Consider the following 10,609-nt stretch of genomic DNA (forward strand, 5'->3'; position numbering starts at 1 on the left):
CCACTGCTATGCCGATGACACTCAAATCTATGTAGCGCTATCACCAAATGACTATCGCCCCATAGATCTGTTGTGCCAGTGCATTGAGCAAGTCAAAGACTGGATGTGCCAAAATTTTCTCCAACTAAATAAGGACAAAACGGAGATAATTGTTTTTGGTGCTAAAAAAGAAAGGCTTAAAGTAACCCAACACCTTCACTCTCTGTCCCTGAAAACAAAGCCAGAAATCTGGGGTCATTATGGATTCAGATTTAAATTTCGACAGTCACATCAAATCAGTAACAAAATCGGCCTACTATCACCTCAAAAACATAGCAAGATTAAGAGGACTCATGTCAGCTCAAGACTTAGAAAAACTTGTACATGCCTTTATTAATAGTAGGCTAGATTATTGTAACGGTCTCCTTGCAGGTCTTCCAAAAAAAACTGTCAGGCAGCTACAGCTTGTTCAGAACGCTGTTGCTAGAGTTCTAACAAAGACCAAAATATTTGAACACATTACACCAATTCTTAAATCCTTACATTGGCTCCCTGTATGTCAGAGAATTGATTTTAAAATCCTGCTGCTCACCTATAAATCACTACATGGTTTAGGGCCAAAGTATATCACTGACATGCTTCCACTATATAAGCCTTCTAGACCGCTAAGATCTTCTGAAACCAATCTGCTAGTGATTCCCAGAGTAAATACAAAACATGGGAAAGCAGGATTTAGTTACTATGCAACAAATAGCTGGAATAAACTTCCTGAAGATTTAAGACTTGCCTCAACTTTGACCACTTTTAAAACAAGACTGAAAACTTTTATGTTTACTTTAGCTTTCAGCTAAATCTTAACTACATTGCACTTTTAACTTTTGCACTTTTTATAATGCATTTTTAATTTTGCTTTTCTTTTCTTTTAGTTCTTCTATTTTATTTCATTTTATTATTTCATTTATTGTATGACATGTCTTTATGTGAAGCTGAGTCTGCCTCGTGTATGAAATGTGCTATATAAATAAAGTTGCCTTGCCTTGCCTTGCCTTGCCTTGCCTATGTAGGAATATGCTGATTTAAGAATTATTCTTACCCTCCTAGTTCATTTTCTCAATGAGAGGTTTAAATCAATGACCTTTCATCACCAATGCCTCAACCAAAGGAAATTATACTTAATTAGCCAGTGGATCCTACCTCGTTGTACTTTTAAACATCTTTAATACATGCCCCTACGGGCTTCACTCTTCTAATGAAAAAGGCCCGGTATTTAGTCTTTTCCTCACACAACTGCCTGTCCTTGGTATTGTCATAGAATCAGAGAGATATACAACAGCGAAACAAGCCCTTCAGCCCATCGAGTCTCCACCAACTATCAACCAATTATTTACACTAATTTGACTTTAATTCCACTTTCTATTCTCGTTTCATTCTTATTCTCCCCAATCACATTCATTCACTCTCCCCAATCTCTACATTCTATCCCCAGATTCTACCACTCATCTGCACATTGGGATAATGTACCAAGGTCAAGCAACCTACCAATCTGCGTGATTTAGGATGTGGGAGGAAACTGAAGGAAACCAATGTGGCCACAAGAACAATGTACAAATCCCACACAGACAGCATCCAAGGTCATGTTTGAACCTGGGTGCCTGGAGCTGTGAGGCAGCAGCTTCTCGAGTTGTGGCCTGTGCTGCGGTATTCATCTTGAAATGGAGAACCTATGTTGTCTTGTGATCCTAGCACCCCTTCCATAATGTGGCAGTCAAACACATGCATTACAGGCTGGGTCCTCTCTGAATCACAGTCTAGTGCTATGTACATCTGCTAGTTACAGCTATAGTTAAACATATTTCAATTTTCATTTCCATCATAGACGATCGCTGTGAGCCATTTTCCATGTTGTTCAACTGCCTCATCCACTCTCAGAACCAAATAAAGAACAAATCCCTTTCTGCACACTTCCTCCACATGGTTAATACTCAGGATAAAACCAGGACCATTGTGCGTTCTAATATGCATCCTATAACATGATGTAAAATACTACTGGATGAAATTTTTAAGAAAGAACAGCAGATGGAAAAATCAAAGGTAGACAAAAACGCAGGAGGAACTCAGCGGGTGAGGCAGCATCTGTGGCGAGAAGGAACAGGCGACGTTTTGGGTCGAGACTCTTCTTCAGACCCTTCTGCAGCATTTTTGACTACTGGGTGAAATTTGCACTGACAGGATGTTGTAGAAGAAGAAACTTTATACTTTGCTAACCTTTTCTTATCAGCATAACGTTTTAAATAACAATGAACTAAGAACAGTAATTTGTCAAACCACCTCCTTGAACCTGTATTACACTGTAATATTTCATCATAAATCTACTTCCTTCACATTCCACCACAACTCTCTCTCACTAACCCAATGTTCTCTGATTACCTCAGTGTTCAAAAATGGTCTACATACAGGCTTAATGAAATATACCTCACCTAAGATGGAGATATAGTTAAGGCCACAGACTGCACCAGGTAGTTTAAAATGGCAACCTAATGAGCCCCGTTAGAAACTGATCATAGTTACTAACAAAAGTTTCTTTGTAAAATGATCAAGGATTGTGAATCCCTGTGTTTTAACCCAATCACAGGGGTGCATAGATAATAGCTCTCACTTTCCTTTGGGATGGCACTGATGAGTAATGTTCTTGACGCTCTGTAATCCCTGTGGTGGGAGACCACCCCGAGCACAGTGGGACTGAGAGGTCCAAGGCTAATGCCCAGCAAGGAATAAAGTATGAGCAATAGTGCACTGCATATGAGTGTGTAATTCTGAGACAGCTGGTTGACAGTAAGTCAAGTCAAGAGAGTTTATTGTCATGTGTCCCAGATAGGACAATGAAATTCTTGCTTGTTGCAGCACAACAGAATATTGTAAACAAAAATACAGAACAGTTCAGTTCAATATACACATAAATAAGCAGATAAAGTGCAATCGGCTGTTACAGTTCAGAGTCTGTTTGTTGGTGAGTTTAATAGCCTGATGGCTGTGGGGAAGAAGCTGTTCCTGAACCTGGATGTAACAGATCTCAGGCTCCTATACCTTCTGCCCGATGGTATCGGAGAGATGAGTGCGTGGTCGGGATGGTGTGGGTCCTTGATGATGTTGGCAGCCTTTTTGAGGCAGTGACTGCGATAGATCCCTTCGATGGTGGGGAGGTCAGAGCCGATGATGGACTGGGCAGTGGTCACAACTTTCTGCATCCTTTTCCACTCCTGGACCCTCAAGTTGCCGAACCAAGCCACGATGCAACCAGTCAGCATGCACTCTACTGTGCACCTGGAGAAGTTTTCCCTTAGACCTGCTGCCGTTCTAAATGGTAACAGTTAGGATGTTGGGAAGCGCTGCAGAAAACACCTTGCTGTAGCATAATTCAGAATCAGACATAATTCAGCCACCGAGCATCGATGGCAGAGGCGGTAAATGTTTGGGATATTAGCAAGTGAGGAGGGCTGCTTCCTCCTGGATGATGTCAAGCTTCTTAAATATCTTTGGATTATGTTCATCCAGGTAAGTGAAATATTTCATCACAAACCCATGAGGTGGTAGAAGTGATAGTGTGTAGAAGAGAGGGAGCGAGGAGGTGGATGATATATTGTAGGATAGCAAGCTTCTGACCTGTTCTGACCTGGCTTTATATGGCTGGTCCAGTTATGCTTCTGGTCAGTGGGAACCTTTGATAACTTGATGTTGCCAGATCCACTGATGAAGTTGCTGTTGAGTTTGTAAGAATGTCACTTGTTGAAGATTGTCCTTGCCTGGCAATTGAGTGACACAGTCTGAGGAAGGATCTAAACCCGAAACGCCGCCTATTCCTTTCCTCCAGAGATGCTGCCTGGCTCGCAGAGTTACTCCAGCCTTTTGGGTTTATATTTAATTGAGTGACACAGAAGTTATCACTTCATAAAACCATGTCTGAATGTTTTCCATCTCTCTGCGTGCGAAATTCTTTCATTGGTATTAAGGCAGCATTTAACCAAGTGTGACAGCAAATAACACTGATGAAAATCTACTGTCATTGAGATGAAAACTTCCCGCATACAAAGGGAAAATGTTATGGTTGCTGGGGGGGGGGGGGCTAATCATCCCAGCCCTAAGGTATCGTAGTGAGAGTTGACCAATGCCACTGCACTGACCTTCGTTCCATTACAAGGTCTGAAGTGAAGATGTTGACTGATGATTGCACACAGTCCAATTCCATTCAGAACTCCTCAGTAATGGTGACTACAATAGGGAAGCACTATTGAGAAGACTGAAGCAGGCATGTACGGAAATGCTTAGCCAGTGGTGCAGACTGCCAGAAATCCTGCAAGGAGGAGCGTGAAGGAGTTCTTCCACAAACATTCACGGGGCTTTGCACGTAATTAACAATCTTGATTGTTGAGCTGAGGAAGGCACTGCAGTCAGTGGTTTATGGGACCGGTGAGACAACACAGGCAGAAGCCACACAAATTCTCTACAAACTCGTTGAATATCTGACCGCACCCATTAAAATTTGCTCCCAGCCTGGTACTAACTATAGCATCATGTTTCTGCAAATGGCAATTAACATTGCCTTGGGACAATTCAGATGTCCTGACCCAAGGGAGTGTTGATGTCACTGTGGAGCATTCTATGATGACTGCATTTGTATTTCCAGCAGTCCCTTTGTACCTGTCTCAGCCAGCTCAGACTACTGCCCTTCATGTTGAGAAGGAGGCTGGGATGATAAACAGGGTTATGATTGATTTAACCAAATCAAGATCCACACCCCAATATATATAAAAGTGAATGTACAATACGTTTTATGGTGATTCCAGCCAGGAATCTACACAGTTTGCCAAGAAAGCCTAGGTTTCCATAGCATTTGGTCCCAGATTTCCTGTCCTTCCCCATTAACTTGGATGAGACAAGAGAGAGCATCAGACAGCAGCAACCATTGCCCTCAACTGCATGAGATCAGCCAGGCAGTCAGCAGCGATACAGAGACTCAGTATGAAGGTGAGGGACAGTTCTTAAAGTCCACCGCAAAGCAATGGTCAAACTTCATGTTGCACATCCACTACAATCTTCCACCACCACAGGGGAGCACAAAGGTGAATAGTTATTGGTGCTATCAGTGAATAGTAAATATGTTATTAATGTAGTTTGAGGACGTTTCTCTCACTTTGCAAAATCACTTTCCGTCCATTAACAGGTGAGCTCTTCTATGAAATTTAGACTATCACATTTCATTGACTGTGCTGGGGAATGGCTTCTATAATGGGGACATTGCAGTCATTGTGTGCATTTCTTTTTTCCTTTATTCACAGTTTGAGATTGACCTTGGCCATATTGGGGAGGTGAGCTCACTGTGGCTATTTCTAGATCAGTATGACGATCCTGATCTTTCCCTTCTACAAATGTAGTGTGCTTGTGAGGAAGTAACAGTAACATTTTTCTATGAGAGAAATAAGAATCTGCAGATGCTGGTTTACAGGAAAGATACTAAGTGCTGGAGTAACTCAGCAGGTCAGGCAACATCCCTGGTGAACATGGAGAGGTGACGTTTTGGATCGAGAACCATCTTCGGACTTAAACACAATATCCTGTCTGAGGAAGGGTTTCGACACGAAATGTCCCCTATTCACGTTCTCCAGGGATGCTGTCTGACATAGACACAAAATGCTGGAGTAACTCAGTGGGACAGGCAGCATCTCTGGATAGAAGGAATGGGTGACGTTTCGGGTCGAGAACCTTCTTCTGAAGTCTGAAGAAAGGTCTTGATCTGAAATGTCACCTATTCCTTCTCTCCAGAGATGCTGTCTTTCCTGCTGAGTTACTCCAGCATTTTGAGTCTTTCTTTGGTTTAAACCAGCATCTGCAGTTCCTTCCTACACATGTTGCCTGACATGCTGGGTTACTCCAACACTTTGTGTCCTTCAATGTTCACACCGTTGGGTTGTAGGCTACCCAAGCGGAAAATGAGGTACTGTTCCTCCTGTTCGCGTGAGATGTATCGTTAGTCAACACCGCTGTGTAGATTTCAGAGTGGATGAAAATCCATTTTGTTAGGAGGGATGTGTGACCTGAGGTGATCCTCGAGCATCTAACACAAGCAGACAACAGGCTACAAGCTGCTACCTTTTGCCGCCTTTCAAAAGCAGGAGGCATTCAGTGCAGGCATGGAGAAAGTGTGAATCCCTTCACAAAGGCCTGGTCTACATGGTGTTTAAGGCATCCTTAAACTGTTATCGCCAGTGCATTGGGATGGAGCAGCACCAAGTAACAGGATCAATGACTATGATCCCAGACATGGCACCTGATTTGAATGCCGTGGATGCAAATTTATTATAGAACAAAGTACTACACAGTTTCTTTGCCCATGATGTCTATGCCAACAACTGTACAAATTTTAACTGCAAATCTGCCTGCATAATAGTCTGTATCCCTCCCTTCCCTGCCTGTTCATATCAATATTGTATCTGCTTCTACACACCACCTGATAGTACTTTCGAGGCATCTACCACCCTCTGTATAAAAAAACTAGTCTTGTAAATCTTTAAACTTGCCACCTCTCACGTTAAACCTATGTTCTCCAATTTTTCTGGGGAAAAAAGACTCTGACTATCTTCAGTTTGAAGAAGACCCTTCTTCAGCTTCAGTTTGAAGAAGGGTCTCGACCCGAAACGTCACCTTCATTCAACTTCATTCCATAGATGCTGCCTCACTCGTTGAGTTTCTCCAGCATTTTTGCCTACCTCTGACTATCTAACCTATCGGTACTCTCAAAATTGTATGCATTTAGTTCTATCGGAATGCCCCGCAACTTCTGATGCCCCTGGGTAAATATTCTGAATTGGACCAAGACCTACTCATGGTTAAATACTTGTTAACCTGTTCTCCTTCTGGAGAACATCTTCTGCACCTTCTCCAAAGCCTTCGCATCCTAATTGTACTGATGTGATCAAATCTGCACACAATACTCCAAAATTGACCTCACCAAAGTTTGTTGCTGCCGCCGCATGACTTCTGGCTTTTGTACTCAGTGCCCCAACCGATAAAGACCAGTATGCTGTTCTCCTTCCTTATCACTATTTCCACTTCTGCTGCCACTTGCAGGGAGCTATGGACCTGCACTCAAGATCTCCCTGTACATCAATGCTCTCCAAGGTCCTGCTATTTACTGACTTCCTGAAGGCTTGTAGAGATAAATCAAATGCATTCTCTTCATCTAAGGCCTTCCCCTGGAGCTGCAGAAAACTTGCTTCCACTCAGGTTCTGTGGATCCTGTTGTGGCTGGTGACAAGACACTCAGTGTGAATGTCAAGGAGTGGGATCCCCCTATGCTTCCACAGATGGGCTGAGAATCAGAGCGATTGTGAGGTGGTCAATTCTTTCCACCCCTCACACAGGGTGCCTGTGTGCTCCTGATGCATGGTCTAAAGATTCTCAAAATTATCCTGAATGCTCCATCTCCACCTTGATCATCCTTCAGTTACATCCAGAGTGCTCCCATCATCAGGATGTGTGTCCAATGTCATCGGTAGTAATCTGACATCTATGAGGAAACAGAACCAAAGAGGCAGGAGAATGAACCAAGGGCCCGACGCACTGATAGTTATAAAAATATCCGTGGATTTCTGCAGGTATTTCGCTTCAGCTACCTCACCTGGTTGCTAAGGCAGTGCCTACATTATGCTAATGGCTATGCAAGAAAGTGTTGTAATTATGAAGCACTTTTCATAACCGCAGGACTTCTCAAGTGCTTTGCAGGCAATTATGTACTTTGGCTATTGAACTGTACTCACTGACAGGAAAGGACGGCACAGTGGTGCAGATAGCAGACCCACTGCTTTGCACCACCAAACACCCAGGTTGTTCCAAGTGCTCTGGTTTCCCTACCATGCCCCAAAGTTGGTCTGTAAATAAGCCACTGTAAGTTGTCCCTAATTTGTAAATGAGTGGTGGAATCGGGGGAGAGTCGATGAGAATGTGGAGACAATGATAAAAGGCATTAATGTAAGATTATTACAAATGCTGCTTGATGGTTGGTACCGACTCGGTGGGCTGAAGAGTCTACTTCTATACTGTGTATCTCTATGATTCGCACAGTAGTTATATGGAACGAGCTGTCAGTAGGGTAGTTGAAGCAGGTACTATAACAATATTTAAAAGGCATTTAGACAGGGCGATGGATCGGAAATGTTTAGAGGGATACGGACCAAACAAGGGCAGGGGAACTAGTGTAGATGGGGCATCTTGGCCAGCAGGGTCAAGTTTCCATGCTTTATAACTCTGACTCTATGATTGTATGGCCATGTATCAGAAACCCACCAACAAATATGCACTCTGCAACAATAATGTCAGAATGTCAAGAGAATGGCCCAGAACCTTTTATTGCTCAACACAAATTATGTGCCTCATGTCATGTAATTTCTCTGAAAAAAGTCTTTGGGAAAGATAAATCAAAAACTTTCCCTCAAGCCGAACATCAGCGGAATGAGAACAGAATACTGTGTGAAGCAAGACATTACGGGGAAAACTACGCAAGGCTCATTCCAATACCCAAGTCCCTGGGCCTCATGAACTTTTCAATTTTCCACCAGCGGGCCCACGACAGAATAATTTGTTGGTCTCTTCCACGCGACATATTTAATGCATCATGCAGAGGTAAATGAACCAGTAGGAAAGAAAGGAAACTCAATGCTAGCATTTATTTCAAGAGGGCTTGAAAACAAACACAGGGATGTAATGCTGGGGCTCTATTAGGCGCTGCTAAGGCCGCATTTGGAATATTGTGGGGAATGAGTAGGTTAACCCATGATGAGCGTTAGTCGGCACTGGGCCTGTACTCGCTGGAGTTTAGAAAAATGAGGGGGAACCTCATTGAAACATGCAGAATAGTGAAAGGCTTGGATACAGTGGATGTGGAGAGGATGTTTCCACTAGTGGGAGAGTCTAGGTCCAGAAGTTATTCCCTCAGAATTAAAGGACGTTCTTTTAGGAAGGAGATGAGGAGAAATTTCTTTAGTCAGATGGTGGTGAATCTGTGGAATTCTTTAACACAGAACGCTGTGGAGGCCAAGTCAGTGGATATTTTTAAGGCAGAGATAGATAGATTCTTGATTTGTACCGTGTCAGAGGTTATGGGGAGAAGGCAGGAGAATGGGGTTAGGAGGGAGAGATAGATCAGCCATGATTGAATGGCGGAGTGGACTTGATGGGCCATATGGCATAATTCTACTCCTATTCCTTATGACTTTATGACCTTAATCTGCTTCAGTGATGTTGGTTGATTAAATTAATTGTTCTATTTAAACTGATGTGAGAGAATAAAGAACATGATTAATATAATTCATGTCAATGGTTGCTTAATGGTCAGCATGGACAAAATGGGATGAAGAGCTTCTATGACTCCATGAGACATCTACTCTTACATTGAGCCGATGGGTTTCCTTCTTCAGTTATGGGAAGGCTCTCATGGATTCACCAAATTGAGGTACCTAGTATTGACTTGGATTTGATATGGGAGAACAATGGACAACAGTGTCCCTTGTATTCACTTACAAAAGCTCATCCAGACTGAACAGAGATGCATTGGGAAGGTCAAGGAGAGGGATTAAAGTCCACTGCAAAGCAATGGGTAGGTAAAAGGAACCGGAGAGAAATATCCTTATGGTTCCCAAACTTTGGAGTACTTGGTCTTTTGGGGGAATGTGGTGCACCAAAGTCAGACTATGGACTCAGACATTTGTTTAAACCTGTAACATCAACAATGCTCCGATGTGATTTTATCATGGAGTTGTTATAACAGAAGGAGGCCTTTGGGCCCATTGTGTTCGTGTTTGCTGTTTCCAAAGAAATGTAGTCAGTTTCAGTTCTTCATTCTCAGAGTGAGAGTGCCAGATCTGGATTTGAGTTGTGGACCCATGCTCAGTACCTGATTCATTCAGCCACACAGATACATCATCTGTCCATTCCATACGCAGATGCTGCCTGATCCAGTGAGTTCATCCAGCAGTTTGTTTTTCGATATATGAGATTCAATATCTGTGTGTGACTTTGTGTGTCAGATTAAATGTATGTTTGTGTGTGTGCATAAGAACCTTATCCATCACTGGGGTGCAATCAAATCCTAGTCCAGTGTTTCCCAATCAGAAGTCTTGGATAAACTTTGAGATCCGCACTCTTCTGAAGACCAGACACCGGGCATTCATGTCTGATGATACAGTGGTCTACAAGTCCAGATGCGACCTTGGTAAGGCCATCAAAAAGGCCAAAAGGGACCTGCTCCAAGCTGGAGGATGAGACAGATGTTCAGCAGCTGTAGCGGGGCTTGAATGCAGTCACCTCCCACAAGGCAAAATCAGGAGGTAGCTCGAATGTCGGCGAAATATCACTCCCTGACGAGCTCTGTGTTTTACGCACGCTTTGATAGGGAGAACGCTGATGTGCCTTCTCGGGCCCCCATTCGCTGTGATGGTATTTCAGTCACAGTCACAGAGGCCGACGTCAGAAAATCCTTCAGAGAGGTGAACCCTCGAAAAGCGCCTGGACCTGATGGTATACCCGGTCGTGTTCTAAAAGCCTGTGCGGACCAACTGGCTGGAGTTTTTTCGGACATTTT

The sequence above is a fragment of the Amblyraja radiata genome, chromosome 29 (assembly GCF_010909765.2).
Source record: "Amblyraja radiata isolate CabotCenter1 chromosome 29, sAmbRad1.1.pri, whole genome shotgun sequence".
NCBI classification, from domain to species: Eukaryota; Metazoa; Chordata; class Chondrichthyes; order Rajiformes; family Rajidae; genus Amblyraja; species Amblyraja radiata.